The sequence below is a fragment of the Amborella trichopoda genome, chromosome 1 (assembly GCF_054954075.1).
Source record: "Amborella trichopoda isolate Santa Cruz 75 chromosome 1, AtrichopodaSantaCruz75HAP2 v2.0, whole genome shotgun sequence".
NCBI classification, from domain to species: Eukaryota; Viridiplantae; Streptophyta; class Magnoliopsida; order Amborellales; family Amborellaceae; genus Amborella; species Amborella trichopoda.
The window spans coordinates 59436113-59455686 of record NC_142336.1 but is presented as its reverse complement, the minus strand read 5'-3'; the positions used below and the strand labels follow the sequence as shown (position 1 = coordinate 59455686).

Here is a 19574-nt window from a genome sequence, read left to right as displayed (position 1 = left end):
GTGAGGAAAATCAAAATTCATTATGCATGCATGTACCCAAACATGTATATATGGTCAAAGACACCTAAATCATAACAGTGAATTGGTAAGGGATTTGTTCGAATCAAAATGAGACTGATAATCAAATTGGGACGGATGACTTATCTAATCAATTTGATTGTCTTAGAAATATTAAGAAAATATGAATAATACTCTTACAATATGTAATACATTAAGAATATGTTTCCCACTTTGCTAGCTGATCAAATCAGTTGGACTGGCTAAAACCAATCAAACAACAGTAAATTTAATTTTTACTTTAGATTAGACCAACCGAGGTTGCGGTCCGATGAGTCAGATCATGGGACCGCTCCAATTTTGATAACTATGGTCTAGAATATAGAATTAGGCTAGAATGTTTTAATTGAAGATGTAGAGTTCGGTGTCACCATATAATTTCTTGTACTCATACTCACGACTGGACTAAAAACCGAAGACTTTTTGAGTCATTTGGGATCCGGTATTTGCAAAACCGGGTTATGCATCAATTTGTAAAAAATGGTTTTAGAAACAATGTCATTTGGGTAGCTTTTGGATTAACTTGGTATATAACAAGTCTCTTTGCTTAATATTAAGTTACAAATCCCTGCAAATCTAAGGGGGCACAAAAAACTAAAAAATATTGTGTACAATTTCACATCCATAGATGAGCATGAATATAAGAAAACACAACCCTAACCCTAATCTTCACCAATACCCCTTGCAAGAACAAAGTCCTTCTCTAAAATGGTGAAATCTATTTCTATCTCTCATCACTATAGTCCTCTCGTATGCTAGGGACACAAGCATCATAAAATTGTGACAGTCATGACAAACTCTTAGGGTTTTCACAATGTAAATTGGCTCCTTAGGGTTTGTTCTGATTAAACCGAATGCAAGTGCTAATTTCTCACTATGTTGCCTTAAGGACTTCCTTTTCTCCTCCTCATCTACACCAAGTAGCACTTCCCTAGTGTCTAGGGCATAACCCAAAAACCCTATTTCTCTAAATACATTCTCCAATGTGGCATTGATCTTTTCTATATCTTTGTGTACCCTGTCACCAGCTACAAATTCATGTAGCACACCATGGACCTCAATGTAACTGCATCCAGGTGCTCTTTGCACTCCATCAATCACCATTGATTTTCTAACCCTGGAAACATCAGCCCACCTATTGAATGAGGCATACATATTAGAAAGGAGCACAAAATGGCCACCATCTTGTGTGCCAAGCTTCATGAGTTCTCTCCCTACTCTCTCACCCAGCTCTACGTTCCTATGAATCCTACAGGCATTGAGTAGTGCACCCCAAATGGCGCTATCCGGTGCCATTGGCATCCCCTCAATGAGCTCCTCGGCCTCCTCGAAGAGGCCTGCTCGTCCGAGGAGGTCGACCATGCAAGCGAAATGGTCAAGCCCGGGTGTGATGTGGTGCACTTGGGTCATCTTACGAAAGCAATCTCGACCTTCAACGATCAAGCCACCATGACCACATGCACAAAGTACCCCTACAAATGTGATCCCATCAGGTTCTATCCCTTCTTTTTCCATCCTAGAGAGAAGGGAGAGGCACTCTTTGGCTAGCCCATGCATGGCTAGCCCCTTGATCCTGACAGTCCACGAGACAAGGGTCTTCTCCGAAATCTCCTCAAAAACTTCGACTGCTTTCTCTATCTTCCCACACTTGGCATACATGTCAACAAGAGCAGTCCCGACAATCGGATTGAGGCCCAAATTGCTCTTCCATATATGTGAATGGATCCACTCCCCTTGCTTTAGTGCACCGAGGTGCGAACAAGCTGTTAGCACGCTCGCTAGCAAAGCTTCATTAGGCCTAAACTTTGTGACTTGCATCGATGCAAAGAGTTCCAATCCCTCCATGAAATGCCCACCCTGCACATAGCCAGTCACCATTGCGCTCCACGCCACAACATCTCTTTGAGGCATCTCATCGAACACCCTCCGTGCCCGTTCTATCTGACCACACTTGGCGTACCCGCTTACCATCGACGTCCAGACAACTATATCACTTCTTTCAGTCATTTTATCAAAAATTTGGGATGCTTTCTCCACTAACCCAAATGAGCAATACATGTTAATGAGATTGCTCTTGACAAATGCATCATCAGATAGGCCAACCTTCAACATATGTGCATGTATTACCTGCCCCTCCTGTTGGGCAGAGGAGGCAGTGGAAGCCTTGAAAAGGAAAGGATAGGTGTAATTGTTAGGCATGAGGCCATGGTTTAGCATCTGGAGGAAGAGTTCTAAGCTTCTTTGAGGAATGCTACTTTTTGAGTAGCCTCTTATCATAAGGTTGAAAATAAGGAGGTCAGGGTTAAGCATTTGGTTGAAGAGAAGTTGGGCATAGTGCATTGAGCCATGAGGGTCTAACTCAATGCAATGAGTGAGGATTTGAGTGATTGAAGGGTTGTGTTGAGCCATTCTCCTTTTGATGAGTTGGGTATGGATTTGATAGGCATATCTTAGGTCTTTAATTGGGGGCGAGGGATTTGATGGAGAATTTGGCCATGAATTAAAGGAGGTGTTTGGAGGGTGGGTGCACATAAGGTACAACATTTTGGGTGTGGGCTTGGGTATGTGTATTGGACTTGGTTTTGGTGCTAGTATTTGAGGCCAAATATATCCATCATGGACTTGGTTGTGGTGCTAGTTTTTGATGCCAAATATATGTCTAATAGGAGAGGAGAGGTGGGATAAAGTTATATTTTTCATTTTTAGCCTTATAAACAGGTCCGATCCGGACCCCAAACTGGACCAGTAGGGCACGTCTAGGTTAACTTGGACTTGAAGTAGACCTAGGGGTGAGAACAGGTCGGATCGGGGCCGGATCCGAAAAGTATGCATCAAATCTGGGTTCAAATTAGATCATGGATATTTGGATCCAGATTTAGATCTGAATAGTATACATCAGGTTCATATTCAAATCTGAATAGTACACATCAAATCTAGAATTGAATCTAAATCCGATTTATCAAAAGATATGAAGAGATAGAAATATGAGATAGAGAAAGAAAACGTGGAGGGAGAGAATGGACTCCATTATCGAAAGAGAGGAAGAGAGAAATGTGATGTTATAAAAAGAGAGAAAGAGATAAAAATACGGGATAGAGAGGGAGAGAGTGTGGAGAGAGAGAATGAACTCCATTATGGAAAGAGGGAGAGAAAAAATAGGGCGCTATGGAAAGAGAGGGAGAGAGCTGGATAAATATCGGGGGAGAGTTTTAAATGAGTTATTAGGAAAGAGAGATTGTGTATGAGAATATTGGTGAGGACATAGAAGAGAGAGAAAACCGGGAGAGAGGGGAGAAATTTTCATTTATTAGGAGAAAGAAAATAGGAGATAAATTTTAGAAAAGTTAATTTATTAAGAGAGAGATTGGAAATGAGAGAATGGGATGAGAGAGAAGAAGGATGGGCAAGAGATGACATGCATGGCATGAGAGAGATATGGGGAGAGAGAGAAGAGAGAGATGTGGGGAGAGAGAAAAGAGAGTCATTAATATGGTGGGATAGGTAGCTAAAGAATAGGGAGTCTTGCACTCGTTTAATATATAACTAGTAATATGCTTGTGCATTGCAAGTGATATTTAAATATAAATCATTAAAACATGTTTATCATTGAAAAGTATTTTCAATAAAATAGGTTCTTAGATATCATTGAATTTATCCTCACTATTGAATACCTTTATGAAATAATTATGATTTTTTAAAAAACCATGCAACAAATAAATAATTTAGGTATACTATTTGTGATAAAATATGATCATAGGGAGATGAGAAATTTTTAAATGCTATTTTAAATAGAGCAATAAAAATTGATATAGTGCAAATGAAAAATAGTGGGAGAAAGTTAGAGGAGATGTTATCAAAATTCATAATTAGAAATAAAAATTACTCAAGTATCTCATAAAAAATTAATTAAATTTTATATATACTTCATCACATTTTTTTTTGCTAAAAATATAATATTGTAGTTACAAAAGCAATTTATTTAAATAGTCATAAAATTTTTAAAATACATATAAAGGAAAAAATTGAGATGAAAATAAATCAATACATCATGTAACATAAGAATCAAAAATAAAAAATAACTAATTTTCTACTTCCCAATAGAGATACTAAAAGAGACACAAACCATTTGAAAAATAGCAAGAGAAAGCAAAGAAAGAGTCATATTAATAAATAAGTTATATGCAATTAAAACAACAACAATAACAACAACAATAATAATAATAATGGTAATAACAACAACATCAACAATAATTATAGTTGTTGTTGTTATTGTTATTATTATTGTTATTGTTATTATTATTATATTAAAAAGATATATAGGGGGTGAGCATACTCAAACCACTTATTTGTTGTATTTAAAAACTACATTACAACTTCTAAAATATAATATATATATATATATATATATATATATATATATAGAGAGAGAGAGAGAGAGAGAGAGAGAGAGAGAGAGATGACATATCTTCTATCTTTTATTTAGAAAATTATTTCTAACAAAAAAAACTGCGAGAGAGTACTAGGATAGTCTAGAGAAAGAGAGACTTAAAGAGGGAGATATGAGTGACAAATGAGAGAGGTTATAAGTGATATCTAATAAAGGAGTTATGACTTAGAGAGACATTAATTACCGGTTATATAATGGGAGAGAAAAAAGGTGGGAGGAGAGCAGGGGGAGAAAAAGGTGAGTGGTAGAGAGTAAATTAAATAGAGAGGGATAGAAAAGTGGGAGGTAAAGAGAGTAAATTAAATAGAAAAAGAGAGATAGAGAGACATCATATTAAAAAAGGAGTTACATAAAAAGTAAAGAAAGAATTATTTATATTTATGCCTTTTTGTGTATATAGGAAGAAGAGAGTAACATAAAAACATTACACTAAAAAAAGAGTTACCTATATTTATACCTACATTAAAAAAGAGTTACCAATATTTGTGGTTTTTTATGCATGTGGGAGGAAGAGAGAGTAAATGTGGGAGGGGGTAGGAAACATAACAAATTAAAAGAAATTAAAAGAGAGATATTTAATATGGGGAGAGGAGAAATGAGAGAGAGATTAATATGGGTGAGAGAAACGTAGGGGACTTGAAATTATTAAGAATAGGAAGAGAAGAAGGATGATTGAATGAAGGGAAAGAATGGGATGAGATGGCATATATGGGCATGAAAAAAATGTGGGGGAGAAAGTGCATGAGATGATATGTATGGGCATAAAAGAGATGTGTGGAAGAGAGAGTTATTAATATCGTGGGATATATGGCAAAATAATAAATAGGGTAGTTCTCTCGCTTAATATATAAAATAGATAGATAGATAAAAGATTTCTATAAAGGGTGTGGTTTCCCTAGTGTTGCAACCTTAAACAATCCATTTAAGGCACACCTTCAAATTTTATCATAATATATAATTTTGATGTAAAATACTCTTATGATTATCTCAAAATTAATTTTCAAATCTAATTATAAAATATTAAACTCCAAAAATGATTAAAATCAAGTAGATCTATAAACATATGAAAATCTTGAAAATGGACAATCTATATAATGTGTTGTCAAATGCACCATTTCTGGGACTCAAAATCTTTTTTTTTCTCATAGTCATTCAATGTTGAAACAACTTTTACTGATCGATTTTTGAGGTGTATCCGTAGTTCTACATTTTAAGGTTGCAACATTATATAAATTTTTCCCTTCTATAAATGAAATAAATGAAGGGTGCAGTTTGTATTGAGCCTAGGCTCTAATCAATCAAATTAGAGCCTGCTTTCAAATAGTGTCAAGAAATGTGGTTTCAATATTGAAAATCTTTATGATAGCCTTAAAATATATTTCCATCTTTGTCTATAAAGTTTAAAGCTTAAAAAATCGTATAGAGCGACAAATCTATGAAAATTTAAAAATTGACGGTCCAAGAATGCGTCAAAAAATATACTATTTTCAAAACTTAAAATACTAATTTTTTCTCATATTCATGCATCTCGATGTCAAGATTATCAATTTGAAGATACTGGGCATCAAAACAACTCCTCTAGTGAAATTTTTTAGGTAGGCTCAAATGTGATTTAGAGCTTCAGCTTTATATAAGTTTTTCCCATAAATGAATGCATAGATATACGTAAACTAGCGAAGCTTTGGAGTTTGGAAGGTAGTGTTTGCCCACGAACCAATGCTATTAAATATTTGACCAAAATTGCCTATGTACCTTCTCTTAATTAGTTTTGCATACGTTGCTCTTTCTTTGTAATCCTCCTCCTTTCTTCTTTTGTCTTATTTTACCAAATTTAATATAAAAACTCACAACCTTGTACATTGAATTTTACCATGCAGTTCTCCAAGACATTTGATATTAGACAAATTTATCAAAATATAGCTAAAATTTTATCCGTTTAACACTTTACCTATTTATTAAAGTACATCAAAAATATCATTTATTTTTTATATGAATGTGGTTTGCATAAGGCTGTAATTTTAAATAATTAAATTAAGGTGCTCTTCTAAAATTCATCATAACATGTAATTTTGGTATTAAAAATTATTAAGATAGCCGGAAATATATTTTTATTTCTAATTATAGAATTTTAAACTCCAAAACTGATTCAAATCAAGTAGATTTATACACATGTGAAATCTTAAAAATAGTCAGTCCAGATAATATGTTGCAAGATGTAATATTTTTAGGACTTGAAAAAAAATAGTAATAATAATAATAATATAGATATATATATGTCAAGAAGATTTTCAACACTAAAATAGCCTTTTCAAATGGATTTTTGGTGTGCACCTTAATTCTATATTTTACGGTTGCAACGTTATATAAGCTTTTTTTAAAAAATATTTTAGTTGTTTAACTCATGATTAACGATGCCTTTTTTTATAATTAAATCAAAATAAAACAGACAAGTTGCTAAATAATTCCTCTCTTATTTGCATTTAGATGAACTTCTCTTTAAACTTCATGTATGCAGTGATAAATAGAAATAGGTCATTTCTATCTATTAGACAAACAAAATTATCGATCAAAAGTCTATGTTTTCTCAAATAAAAAATTGTTGAGCTAGACATATAGAAATTGCGTGCAAAAATACATATGAAAGTTTCAGATAAATCATAAAAGAAAAGTCTAAAATTTCTAAGATCAAGGTCTGACAATGGAGCTTGTTTGTTATGTACATGTGAACCTGGTACAATGGTGATGCTTCAAAGAGGGCAAAAGGATGCTTCTTGGCATTTTGACAAATGTTGAGGAAACAAATATTTTCACTGAAGAATATAAAGGGGCATCCACCCAATTACATCCTTCTCTCACTCTACCATTACTGATAGAGCTCTTCAAATCTCTGTACAATGAAAGTGTTGGTGGTGGTGGTGGTGATGGTATCAATGGCCAATGTTTCAATTGGTGGTTGTGCAGCTTCTTGCAACTCACAAGGTTTAAATGTGTGTGCAGGGGCCCTCTTTAACTTCATCCCACCTTCAACCTCATGTTGCTCAAAGCTAAAGCAACAAGCTCCATGCATGTGCCAATACTCCAAGGATCCCCACCTCCACAACTTCATTGCCTCTCCAAATGCCAAGAACATAGCACAAAAGTGTGGCACCCCTCTCCCTAACTGCTAGATTAGAGGCCCTCTTTCTCTCTCCTCTCTCTAATGTTTGTTTTGTTGTGGGGCTTGGGTTCAGATTTCTTCATATTGATGCACCCTTTTTTCTTTTTCTTTTTTTAAAATGTGAATTGGGTTGAGATTTCTTCATATTTTTTTGCTGCCCATTTCACATATGGTTTAGTTTTCTTTATGAGAGAGAGAGAGACTAGGGTGATCCAGAGGAAAATAAAGTGAGCTAGTTGCTGGCATTTGAGTGATCTTGTGTTAAGTTTTTGGTGCTTCCGCCTTTTATGTTTGCTTTGATGCTTCTTTCTCTTCTTGAAAAAGTGTATTATGCATCAGGGGGTGCATAACTACATATGCGGTCTCAAAAGCATCATATGCCCATCTTAAAGATGGGGGTGGCCTCGAAAGCATCATATGCCCATCTTAAAGATAGGGGTGGCGGTGGCAGTGGACCCATCGAGACCCAGGGCATGAAGGTCTAAAAAAGTGTTCAAACAATTTAAATATATATATAAAAATACTAAATTATAAAAAGCATATAAAAAATAATTAAAAGGAAAATGCCTTCAAATAAAATTGAAAATTAGTGAAAAAAAATGAATTTTAACGAATCTATCAGGATGTCATCTATAATTTGTCTCCCTTTGATGAAGGCCGATTGAGGTTCCAGAACAATACTTCAAGCCTAGTAGAGTGAATCACCTCCTGCGCAATCAAGATGCCATCACCTTTTTATGAAAGCCGATTGAGGTTCCAGAACAATACTTCAAGCCTAGTAGAGGGGATCACCTCCTGCGCAATCAGGATGCCATCACCCTTTTATGAAGGCCGATTGAGGTCCCAGAACAATACTTGAGATGATTGCGTTCAGCCTATTGGCCAAAACTTCTGAGAGGATTTTATATATTAAATTGAGAAGGCTAATGGGCCTGAAGTCTTGAAAGAACTCCAAGTGCTGTTTCTTAGGGATTGGAGTTCGAAACCTTATTAACCGTCATCATGAATAATTCATCAAAGAATATCTTCAAATTATTTTTCACAAGGTCCCAAAATTCTTGGAAAAAAGCCAACTTGAACCCATCAGGCCAGGGGCTTTATCTATTTTATGGGCAGACGCCTCTCTAAATTCGTCAATGTGGAAAGGTCTTTCCAATGACTTCACAAGAGCTGAGTTTAACAACTTAAATGGGAGATGTTCCAAGGAGAAGTGCATCAGAAAGCTTTAGAGAAGAGGCTGACTATAAAATTCTCCCTGCCCTGCTGGTCCCCTTCTGAAATTCCAGGAAAAGAAATCTCATCCATATTATTTGACTTGACCTCCTCCTAGAGTTAGCGATAGTATAGAAATACTTGGTGTTATCGTCCCCCGTCTTTAATCCAATCCATTTAGACCGAGATCTTTGGAACTAGAACGTCTCTTGGGCTCACAAGTCTTCATTTCTAATTTTGTGTCGCTGGGTCTTCCGATCAACAGAGAGCCCTTTTCTCTTGGGATTGTTCTTGGTGGTTCGACGCATCTAAGAGGCATTCGTCCAGAACCCGAGCCTTCAATCTCCAAATAACTATGTTTTTTTCAACGATTATCACAAATTCGTAACAGAAGGTTTTGATGAACACCTTTACGATCAAAATGCCTACAAATTTTGATAGATTCATGCCCTATTTGGCATGAAACACAAGGAAAGGCGGAAACCCAAAAAATGCAACTTTCGTGATAAAAAAACACAAAATTTTTCAACCATTTAATCTGTGAAAAAGCTGAATAAAGCTGTTTAAAGCCTGCATATTAGATCACATGCCAAAAAAACAAGAAAAATGATAAAAAAATGACAAATTTTGAAGAATCCCCCTGAAAAACACTGTACAGCTCGTGTTTTTTACGGGACTCGACGATTCCGTACAGTGAATCGACGAGTCACTGTACAGAATCGCCCAATTATCTCTAGAACCGAACAATTCCCGATTTTTTGAGCGATTCGAGACATCTACCCACCCCACCCTACCCTACCCTACCCTACCCTACCTTGGGACAATGGTATTCTGCCATACAACGTAGACGTCTGCCTTTAAGGTTTTGTTTTGTAGCCACATTAGTTCCAAGGCCCAAAAGCACCCCCAAGAAGGTCTAGCAAGAGGGGGTCATGGGGGTAAAGCTTTCACAAAAGATTTCGGGAATGCCAAATCCCAACGATTATCAATTCTGGATAACAGAGGCATGGCATGGATTCCGACCTAAGTAAATTATGTACCCGCCAATTCCAAGTCTAAAAGACCTTTAGAAAGGATAAAGTCATGTCTATTGTTTATCCTATATACCCCACTATACTGTACTATTCTATACGAAACTATACTTAGTGGGGTGTCTTCCTTGATTATAATCCCCAGCCGGACACCAAGGCAACTGGGACTAGGATAAAATATTAGACAAAGCGCTAATTTATGATTAGGGCCCATATACATTAGAGATTACAAAAAGGTCTACAGAAAATGAGCAAAGACAGAAGGGATCCTTTCACAGCCGAAGGGAACCCCCAAAATCTTCGAACCAGAGAGGCATCGGGGGAGGGCAAGCTAATTTTGTTAATTTGTAGCTTGTGAAGGACCTTCATGATGTCCTTACCCCCCCTGATGGATCCAGAAGAGCCAGCAGTGAAGGGGTCGAATGAGAGGTCCGCCTCCTTCTTCAGTCGGGAGCGCATCCTCTGAGGCCTCGGGAGTGTAGGCCACTCCAATTCACCTGCATCTATAGCCTCCTCTACCACTTTCATGGTGTGGTGCCCTTAAACTTAACACCCATAGCGTTGATCATGTCCCCGGCTTTCTCCCTAGTCACCCTCTTCTTGTCCTCCTTGCTGGGTTGCCAGTTTCGGGATCTGGGGGAGAGCTCCTCCTAGGAAGAGTCAGAGGACTCTGTCACAAACAACTGGGGGGAGGTGCGGAGAAGAAGCCAATAAAAGGGCCTTATGGAGGTCTTCATGCATAGCTTCCATCGATGGCTTCGACACAGTCAGGTAGCCCCAAGCACGGCCAGATTCCTAGGTGCTCCCTCCGGCAGTTCAGTGACTTGGGTAGGGTGGATAATGTCTATGGGCTCCTCATTAGTTAACTCGGTGATAGCGATCCTCTGGGCACCCATGGATGATGACGAAGGAAGGAGGTTTAGGTTTTCGATTGCCAAAGGAAAGCACAGTTGTGGAGAATAGGTTCTTAGAGTTATCCCCTACTTCAGGACAAGTATTTATAGGCTCAACCGGCAAATTGCAGAAAGGTAATGACGGAGACACCTCGAGACGGAGACTCCCTCTTCCTCTCCATCTTCCAAATGACGAACGGATAGACTTGGACGCCCTCCATCTTCTAGATGACGAAGGGCCGACACGTCAACCGAAGGTCTTTTGCCTTTAGGGTCAATTAACATTCGTGTCAAGCCGCTGGACGAGTCTTCAGATGAACACCAGAGCCTTCATCTTCCACACGTTTTGTTGAAATTTGGAATGCCCTCTTTTTTTTTTGGTAAGAACCTCCCTCCTCCCCCTCTGGTTTTTTACTAGAAATGGATGAAAACTTTCCGTCCGGGTATTTGGCTTTTGGCCTCCACCACCGGCTGAGCCAAAGAACCAGAGGAGGAAGAAGGGATGGGGTTGGACCCAGATTCAGGGAAAACAGTCACCGTGTTGAACTTCAGGATAAGCTTGTCTGGAATCATTTTCTTAGGCGAACACTCTACCCTTGCTTTAAGCACCCCACCCCCAGCGAAGCCCCAGCAGTCTCTAAGAGCTTCCTACATTCCTTGAGAACTTTCTCAAAAACAGACTTGGTCCCTCCAAAAGAAATGTAAAACCAATCGTTCGAATATATCTTTCAAAATTTCTTATTTTTATTTTTAAAATTTTATTTATTTTTACGTATTAGTGATATTCATGTTAGAGAGCCAAAATCCATTTCGAAAAACGCTTTATTAAGAGGGGCCACATTTCTGGATATGCGCATGGGGACTCATAGAAACTGTCATGGATAAAAAATAAAAAGCTTATATGAGGTTTATGCTTTGTATTAGAGATAAATGGTCTTAAACACAATACATTTTGCATAAGTCCGTTTTCAGGATTTTGGTGTTTGAATAGGTGATTATATAAGGAGATCATTTACGTTTGATACAAGGTGGTCGCAATTCCTTACAACTATTTGATATTAAATTTGATAGTTTGGATATGTGATAAAATTCAAAGAAATTTCTTCTGAAATTTGAGTTTGGTCAATGGAATATTTGTACCTACCCAATTTTACATCCAATAATGATTAATGGGATCATTTTGTATCAAAGATAAATAGTTTTTTTCTATATTTTAAAGTTTAAATTATTTTTAAGATCTCAAATTTTATAATTAAAAATAAAAAAATAAAAAATCTTAAACCATCCTTAAAATGTATACACCGTGACAAAGTTTAGAGGTGGGCCGCAATTTCATTGTTTAGGGTTGCAACTTTATGCAGCGGCAAACCTCGAGCTTATCAAGAGAGAGAATGGCAGGCTCTCAGGGCTGCGAGAACCCACCGATACTCAGCTCAAGCTGTGGAGAAGGCCTTATAGAAGAAATCGGAAGCCTCAATGCCTATGTCACTGGTTCTCCTGACTCTAAGCTTGCCATCCTTTTCATTTCTGATGTTTTTGGTGATTACCCCTCTCTCTTATACTGGCACTCAAGTTTGTTACTTCCCTTATTTCTATTTCTATGGCATGGTGCAAAAGATTTTTAGGAATTTGTCATTTTTGGCTGTGATTTTTTTTCCTTTTTTTTTTTTTTTTGACCTGTTTTTTATTTTTCTTCATTTTGGTGATACATGGATCTGAAACTCTGAATTGCTTTCTTTGTTGTTGGATTTTGGGGTCATCGAATTTATTAGGCTTTGTGATTGTTTTGAAGAGTATTTGGTTGGAGGAGAGCAAAATGGGTTTCTCTCTCTCTCTCTGAAATACTTATTTCTCTCTTTTAGTTTACGCAACATGCAGTTGACTAACTGTTTTGTTGTTCTCACTACTGGTATGTTTTATCCTCATTATTTTTGCTTATTTGCTTTGGTCTTTTCCAGGATATGAAGCTCCAAATTTGAGGTACTTTAGCTTTGACCCATGATCTCAAAAAACTGAATGCAAATGATTTATTTTGAACAAGTTCCAACCTTTAAATTCTGTCACCATAATCTCCACAAATCCCTTGATGTGGAATTGTGGAGGATTCTATTGCAAAATAAAAAATAGAAAAATTGTTGAAAAAACAGTGAAAAGCCAAACTATAAACAACATTTAAAGTCCAAAGGAGGTGGAAAAAATATATGACAGATGGGATTTGAAAAATATGATTTATAGCTGGAAACAATTTAGAAAAATCCAAAAAATGGGAGAATAGACAAATATAGCATATGATAAGAAAAACTCCCCAATCATCGTAAAAAACATCTATCATAAAACTCGCCAATCATCATAAAAAAAACCATCTAACTTTTTATACATTGATTTAGTGAAATAATATAAATATTTATTTTATTTTTATATTACTGAGTTTGTACCTAAAAAACTCGGTTTGGCAAGGTGCCAAATCCGAGTAACTCAGCCGAGTTCAAGTCGACTCATCTGAGTTTTAAAATCTGGGTTTATTCTCAGTTTTCCAGGGATTGTTGAATTAATGTTATTCATTATCCATTTACCATATTGTTTTCTCCAACCTTTATTGTATTTCTCATTCATACATGAAACAAATATCTTAATGCTTTAATCATGGTTTGAGTTTGTAGAAAGCTCGCTGACAAAGTTGCAACTGCTGGATACTTTGTAATTGTTCTGGACTACTTCTATGGGGATCCATACGTATCTGGGAGTCCTATCCAAGAGTGGATAAAGTCTCATATGCCAGTGAGTTTCGAATAATATCGATTGTGGTGGCGTTTCTCAAAAAAAAAAAATTCGATTATGGTTGTTCTTTTCATTGGAGACATAAGAATCTTGTTCTCTATGTTGCTTGAAACCTTTTGTTTAATTTTAAGTGTAAAAGTATATGTGCAATGTTCATTTCAGTGGATATTAATGAGTTGCCGATTGAAGAGTTATTTTGAAATTTCATGACTAATTCCTTCTCAATATGATTTTCTCCAAATCGCAGATCATTTAAGAGCCTTGCAGATGTTTGAATCGGGAATGTAGTCTTTGCAAAAAAATAGGGCTTAATACACCAAAGTCCTGTTCTCTCTATCAAACATAAACGGTTGCTTTTCTTTTTATAAACTTGAAAATTCCATAGGTTTTGGAGATTCTCTTACATATAACTTTCGTGGAAATTTTACCCCTTCTCTTTTGTGTCCTGCCGATTTGTGTATATTTCAATTAGTTGCTTTTATTTGTCTTCATAACTGCACCTTGGTCCTTTTCATGGTTGGTCGACATCTAGTCCTTGGTCCATCCTTCTAAGCATAAATTTGACTTGGTTCGTATTTTAAGCTCTGTAGCAGACAAACACATAATATGTGCTTCCCTACGCTTATCCCCTTTACATACGTCTCTCTTGCACCCTTGCAGGAAAAAGGAATTGAAGACTCGAAGCTGATTATTGCGGCTTTGAAAAGTAAAGGCATATCATCCATTGGAGCTGCAGGATTTTGTTGGGGAGGTGAGACTATCTCCTATTTGGTATGTAGTTATAAAATAATGGCTTGATCCGACTTGCATAAAAGAAAGGTAAAAAGAAGGGCAATCATGAATAAGATCTACAAACTTGGGACTGTTAAACAGACAGTATGAAGTTATGAGAAAGGCTTGAGGAGAAGGGGACACACTTGAGGAGAATCACTCGAGTCATTTAGAAAGGAGAGATTATAAGGAACATTTGTATCAGAGCATCATGGGTAGTTTTTAATACAGACTGGAACTTTCTATAAAATGATGCTTAAGCTAGAATGTTGATCCAGACTTGTTTTTTATGTTTTCCCATTTACCTTCAGAGCATTGTAGGTGGTTTTCAGTGCTGAACAGAACTTGCTATAGAAAAGATGTTTAAGCTAAAACGGTGATCTAGATTTGTATTTTTATGTTTTTTCATATACCTTCCTAAGGTTCACCATTTGTATGAACTTTTAGCCAAGGTAGTGGTAGAACTAGCAAAAATCTGATGACATCCAAGCTGCAGTACTTTTGCATCCCGCCTTCGTGAAACCGGAAGATATCGAAGGTCAGTCCGTTATTCATCAACTTCTTGTATGTTAGGACTGTGAAATGACCCTTTGTGGAACTTTCTTATCAAGGCTTCACCAACCATTTTAATTGTTTCCATCAAGCTCATATGTTTTTTCCTTTTCACCAGAGGTTAAATGTCCAATTGCTATAGTGGGAGCCGAGACCGACAGTATAACACCACCAGAAGTTGTGAGACAATTTGAAGAGGTTTTGTTGACAAAGAAGAAGGTAAGACACTTGACATTGTTTTCCATCAAGAGCATTATTACAATATGAAGAGTGGGATTGTAGACAATTGTGATATTGCACTCCGTTCCTTGCTAAACTCAAAATTACCACACAAAATTAGTATCACTGTGAGGATATACTTTTCTTTACTTACCTAAAATAATATAGCCCACTGATATTAATTTGCTTGGCATTTTGAGTTATGGTCTAATGGAAACTGCTCTGTTTTTTAACCATCAATACTTGGGTTTGAGTTTCATTTTTCCCCTAATCGAAAAAGGATAAGAGATGGGAATTGTTTTTGACCCAAGTAATAGCAAAACATGAACATGGACTAGTGGTGTTTTTCTTACCTTTTCCTTCATTTCTTATGCGGACCAATATAACACGTTTCATAATCATTACCAGTTCGTTTTCGGGGAATCTTGTTAATGAAGGCTGAATAATTTCTGGTTATTTTTGTTAGGTTGATTACTTTTTGAAGATTTCCATGGGAGTTGCTCATGGTTGGACTGTTAGATACAGTGTTGATGATGAGATAGCCGTGAAGAGAGCCGAGGAGGCCCATACCGACATGTTGAACTGGTTCAAGAAATATGTTGCTTGAAGGGCTTTCTTGGGCTTCCTGAGATCACTGGACACTAAGCATAACTACACGTATTTGATATGGTATCATGCAGTTATCTAATATTTGAAAACTAGGTACTTTGAGCTATATATTGATCAGAAAATTCTGGCGAGTAGTGTGTTTACCGCTTAAAGTCTTATGTTCAGTCGTCATATGAGCAAGCATATATGTATGTATGTGTGTGTATTATAGCATGTTAATGTGGTATGCTTCAATACGTTATGCAGGATATATTTGGAAGTAGTAAGAAAAGATATGAGACTTATGGGCCTCATTTAGGGTATCGTCCTTAATAGAGCGGAATGACAAACTAAGGTTTGTGTAGTCGACTCAAATTCATTTGTAAAAAACTTTGATGACGATGATGTATGAATGATAATGCAATTCTCCTAGAAACTTGTAATTCTTGGGGAATGACTATTCAAGTATCCTACTGAAAATTCTTCCCTGATATAAAATTAAGAAAATTAAAATTATATGAAATAGAAAGTTAGTAAAATCTACACTTAGGAAGAAAAATACGAATTGCCATTTTCTTTTATTTTTAGTTCCCCCTATAAGTAAGAATTTTGGTTCTTATTGTTGGGGGCTCCAGTTTTCCTTTCTCCTTCCCCCCTTTTCTCGTTTCTCTCAAGTGATTCAGAAGTCCTAACTCGGGCTCATAGTCGCCATGGTCCTGCCCCCAAGTTAGAAGCCCAGCTGGAGATCAAACTCACCCTGATAGGGGTGGCAATGGGCCCGGACCCAACCTAGGACCCGAGGGGTAGACCTAATCAAGGTTTGAGTATGAGTACAAAAACTTGAACCCGGTGCTCACATAAAATTGTAGTTTCAGTGTGGAAAAAACTTCAAATTGATCATCTTAGCCTTGATCATTTTGGCTGTGAAAAAAGATTAAGATTTCAAGCACTAAAATAGTGTGATTATAATTTATTATCTAGATGGTCTATTTTGCCTTAAAAATAAGTGTTTACGGATTTGTGTAAGATATGTACTATTTTTTTTAGTTTTAAATTTTATAGTCCATATTGGAATATGATTTTAGAGCAATTACGGAGATTTTCAATAGTCAAAGTGCTTTCCGGATGAGGATTCAAAATTTTTGGATCATATGATATATGGAAGTTAAAAATATAGGATAAGGGGATATTTTTCTAAAAAGAAATATTAATGCTCAAAATAATTTTCAATTTTTGTTATAAAAACTATTTAAAATATATTACAAACAAAATCTCTTATTCTTTTGAGATTTTATATAAATTATTTTATTTTTACTTTTTAAATTATTTTATTTTTACTTTTTAAATTATTTTATTTTTACTTTTTAAAATACCCATATCACCAACTAGTTAGAAGCTGATTTCGATCTAACTTGGCAGTTACCGATTCAAATGGACAATTTTTCCAACAATAGAGGAAAACCTTTGCCTGAAAGTTTTATTGGGGTAGGGTTGACTAAGCTGAGAGAGTGAGAGGTCTGTCTTGTTTTCCATTTCTAAAGAGAGAGCAGCAGCAAACCAATTAAATTTGCCCTCTCCTGTACTCCCCCCAACTCTTTCTCTCTCCCCGTGCCCGCTTGTGTTGTATTTGATCCAGTAATTTGGTGGGAGTTTGAGAAGAAAGTAATTGAATCAAAAATTTGGAGGTAGAGAGAGGGGGGAGTATGGAAAAAGTGAGTGATAAGAGGGTTTGGGGAGGGGGAGAGAGAGAGGGTGGGGAAGTAGGAGAGAGAGAGGGTGGGGAAGTATGGAAAGAGAGAAAAGGGTTTGGGAGATTCATGGGGGAGAGAGAAAAAGAGAACCAAGTGACGAGAGAGGGGGCTTTAGAAAAAAAATTTTATTAAAAAAATTTGTTTGGGCTAAATATATAAGATAAAAACCAGTAAAATTGGTTTAGAAGGTTAGAAGATATGATAGATTGAGTCTCTATGTCTCAAGATAGGTTTCGAAACATAGTCTTTATGCCTCAAGATAAGCTTTGAAACCAAAGTCTATGATAAATAAAACCTAAAAATAGGAGTCTATGGAGATATTTTCTTTTGAAAATATCATACATGAGATTTCTATGCAACTAGATATATTTTGAAACCTTGGGGTCATTTTGACAATTGAAACTAAAAAATAAGGTGTATATGGATATTTTCTCTAAAATTTAAAGATTTAAAAATACTGTAGATTGAGTAGATCTATGAACACTAAAAAAACTTGAAAACTAACGGTTCAGAAATGTATTACAAGATGCATTATTTCAATATTTGAAATCTATTTTTTCTTAGGTCTATACATCTTGCGTTCGAGATAATCAATTTGAAGATATTTGAGCATCAAAACAACTTCTTTTAGAGAATTTTTGAGGTGCACCTTATTTCATTGTTTAGTGCCTCGCTCTTATATAAATTTTTTCTTTTTATTAATAATTTAATTGATAATAAAGTTAATCTAGAAAGGAAACTCTCTAAATACTTCAGTTAATTATTACTTAACTTTATTGAAAATCTAATCCCTAAATTCTAGATATCATTAGATTTTTTATTTTACCATCACAATTGTAATCATAATAATAATAACGTGAATCACATGTGCACTTGCTAAATCGTATTACCCCATATGTGTTACCGCCAAATAATCATGCATATGTGCATGTATCCGAATGCTCTTGTTTCAATGGTCACTATCAAAGTGTTTGTTTCGGTTTCATTGGCCATAGTTAAAATTTCTCATGTCTCAACAGTAAAAGTGTAAAATAATCAATTTTGAAACTTCAAAATATTAGAAAAAGGTTTAAAATCGTGGTAGCCCTAATCACTCACACCCAAATCACACTATATTGTGATTTTCATTATCACCCACTGACACCTTCAAAACCTAACCTCTAAATTATTCAGAAAAAACGGAAGGAGCTTGCCTTCCCCGCTTAATTACTTAAAAACAGTAACAATAAAAACTCCATAATATTGTGATCCGGAAGTACAATCATCCAAACATGTACACACGAGCATGCACCAAAGAGAACAAAAATACCATACCATCTACAAGTTAAAATGATTATGTGGTCCTATCGGACCAAATAATTCATTCGGTCCCACAAGTCAAACATGCGCCTCAATAGGACTCCAAATTTTTTGCCTCAAACCCTCATGCTCGTGTTATAGAAAAGAATATATTTATATATTGCATCAACCAAGTATTATTGGTCTAAAAGGGTGAGGACCTTAAATTTTTCTTAGGCCGTTCTATGCCCAAAGAAAGAAGATGGGATGTGTTAGGTAGACAACCAACATAGAATTTTGTCAAAACTTGTTCTGAATCCTAAACATATAAAGCAGGTTAGGATTCATGTAGCCGCCTCATATAGTGGGGAAAAGTCTATCATGATGATGATCAACCTTGTATTATAAAAATAAAAGCAAATTATATCTTAAAAACCCAACGCAAAACGTTGCTTTGATACTTGAAAACCCTCCAAATCACCTCAAATCACCTCGACCTCAAGATATATAGATATGAAAAAAAATCATTTAACATCCAAAAAATAATGCATCTTGTAGTACATTTTTTGGATACTACTAAATATGCCTCATTTTGGAGCTTTAAATTTCATTATTAAAAATAAAAAAATATTTTCAGATCATCATAAGGATTTCCAATACCAAAATTACCTCTTCTTACATAGTTGGATGTGCATCTACTTTGGTTGTTTAAAAACTCATGCCTTATATAAACAACATCCTTTAAAAGGAAAAGAAATGCCAAAAGATTATATCATATGGTGCGAGCAATATTTAAAATTCCTACATAGGAGCCTTTTCAAGACCTTTTATATATATATA

At 35.9% G+C, this 19574-nt stretch overlaps 2 pseudogenes across 1 annotated transcript; one reads left to right on the top strand and one right to left on the bottom strand.

The window, feature by feature from the left end:
- Window positions 1–726: 726 nt before the first annotated feature.
- On the bottom strand, window positions 727–2466 carry LOC105421158 (pentatricopeptide repeat-containing protein At5g66520 pseudogene; annotated as a pseudogene).
- Window positions 2467–10118: 7652 nt separating this feature from the next.
- Window positions 10119–15857, top strand: LOC18440603 (endo-1,3;1,4-beta-D-glucanase-like; annotated as a pseudogene). The gene is made up of 8 exons (XR_016043398.1): window positions 10119–11177; window positions 12159–12336; window positions 12756–12777; window positions 13458–13575; window positions 14236–14326; window positions 14794–14884; window positions 15017–15117; window positions 15584–15857. The product of XR_016043398.1 is annotated as an endo-1,3;1,4-beta-D-glucanase-like (transcript).
- The last annotated feature ends 3717 nt before the right edge of the window (window positions 15858–19574 follow it).